Source organism: Chrysochloris asiatica, unplaced genomic scaffold (assembly GCF_000296735.1).
Source record: "Chrysochloris asiatica unplaced genomic scaffold, ChrAsi1.0 scaffold00047, whole genome shotgun sequence".
In the NCBI taxonomy this organism is placed as follows: Eukaryota; Metazoa; Chordata; class Mammalia; order Afrosoricida; family Chrysochloridae; genus Chrysochloris; species Chrysochloris asiatica.
This window is the reverse complement of record NW_006408565.1, coordinates 16,566,617-16,567,720: the sequence shown is the minus strand read 5'-3', so window position 1 is coordinate 16,567,720 and position 1,104 is coordinate 16,566,617.

Below are 1,104 nucleotides of genomic sequence, written 5' to 3'. Positions count from 1 at the left end.
AGTATCCATTTGACCTAGCTTAGATGATTTGATTATCAGAATTTGACTAGAGGAAGATAAATAAATTTGATAAAGGAAACAAGTGTAAATTGCTACAATTTGATGAACTTGACCTATATTTATGGATGTTTGTTGTTGTTGTTGTTGTTGTTGTTAAGTGCCGTCGAGTCGGTTCCGACTCATTTATGGATGTAGTAGCTCAAAATACCAACCAAGAAGGAAGGAATCTTCACATCAAGGATCAAACCTATTCCCTCTGTACGTAGGATTGATAGGGACAGGCAACTTAGTCACTGGCTACCTAAAATGAGGGGGCTATAAAGGCATGAAGTGGTTGGCTTAAAATTTTTCAAGAGGGAGTTTAGTCTCATAGTATGTGGGAGGAGGTAGAATCCCCACTGTACAGTTTTCCTCTTGTCTACATGAGTCTGGAGAAAGGAGATGGGGATAGGATTAATTGATTCAATAGTGAGTAATTGTTATTACACCTAACTGAGATTGTCACAACTGTAAAGGTAGAAGATGTGTAACCAAAAGGGGGGAGTAGTTAATCTTGCATTCCAGGAAGAATGGACCCTAGGACCATCAAGAGAGAAGAGCAATGATCTGAACTAGGGACCCTAACCAGAGATGGAGGCAGAGATGAGGACATGTAGAGACTGAGCAACAGAGGACGCTGGACTCATGGAAAGAGACTGGCTTCCAGAATGTGCCTCTTGGTTGTTTCAACAATTATCCCTGTGTGGTTTTTGTTTTTGTTTTTTTGTGTGTGTGTGTACATCAAGGGGGAAAAAAAGAGAAGGGTTTTCCTGATAAGAAACAATCTGTGAGGGTTTTGCGGGGAGGAGAAAATGATACATACGCTAGAGGGTAGACACATATTGACATGGGTGACAGGACAGGCACTGTACAAATGAAGGAAGGTTGGCAGAGGAAAGATGGTAGTGGCAGAAGACACAGGGAGGAATGCAGTGGTTAAGGTGAATAGAGGTAAATGCTGTTAACTACTGTGCATGGTGGGGAGTACAACCATCTAATGAAGCAAAGTATATGATTTGTTGAATGTAAAACTGATGATCTGCTCTGTAAACCTTCACTCAATTC